We start from the raw sequence: 769 nt of genomic DNA, 5'->3' as shown, positions 1-769 counted from the left end.
TGTGTGCATTTGTGTGAGTGTATGTAGAATTTTTTTTCAAACCAGGCAAAGCAGAAACTTCCTAGAATTTGAACTTTTAACACAGGGACACAAAACTGAAAATGGTAAGAGCCTCACTCATCCTTCTGGTTGCCCTGATGAGGCTGTCTCATAGTTACCACTTGCCACGTCCTCAGTTGCTCCATATTCCTGATCCCTCTAAAGCCCCCTCTTCCACATTTCCTTCAACCCTATGAACCATCCTTTGATCCCACCAATTAATATATGTTTTTGGTCTCAGGCCATACCACCCTGAGCATGCCCAATCCCGTCTGATCTCGAAAGCTAAGCAGGGTCAGGCCTGGTTAGTACTTGGATGGGAGACCACCTAGGAAGACCAGGTGCTATAGGCATAAAAATATGTATATATACATATATATATATATTTTTGGAGGGTGGGGCTTAAATGAGTCAAAATTAATCTGATGCTTTCAATCACAGAATTGTGTAAGGTACAGGTCCCTTTCCCTTTTCTATCCTCCAAGGAGAGTGTGAGAGAGAACTAAAGATGCCTTAAAGCAAATAACAAAGCATGCCATCACTCGAGAATCTAGTATCTAAAATTATTTCATGAAAATTACTGTTACTATGGTAACTTTTCAGTGTGCATTTAGTGACTTTATAATACATTAACACTTTAATGTAAACCAAACTGCATTGGCTTATTTGTCCTTCATTCCTTTTTAAATATAGATTGCTTTTCTCATAAAAGTTATCAGTTTCTAGTTTA

At 38.4% G+C, this 769-nt stretch overlaps 1 pseudogene; it reads left to right on the top strand.

Moving 5' to 3' along the window:
* Positions 1–273: 273 nt before the first annotated feature.
* Positions 274–392, top strand: LOC112483161 (annotated as a pseudogene).
* Positions 393–769: the final 377 nt, after the last annotated feature.

The sequence above is a fragment of the Pteropus alecto genome, unplaced genomic scaffold (genome assembly GCF_000325575.1).
Source record: "Pteropus alecto unplaced genomic scaffold, ASM32557v1 scaffold206, whole genome shotgun sequence".
NCBI lineage: Eukaryota > Metazoa > Chordata > Mammalia > Chiroptera > Pteropodidae > Pteropus > Pteropus alecto.
Note: the sequence above shows the minus strand (reverse complement) of the source record. Positions and strands in the feature narration are given on the sequence as shown.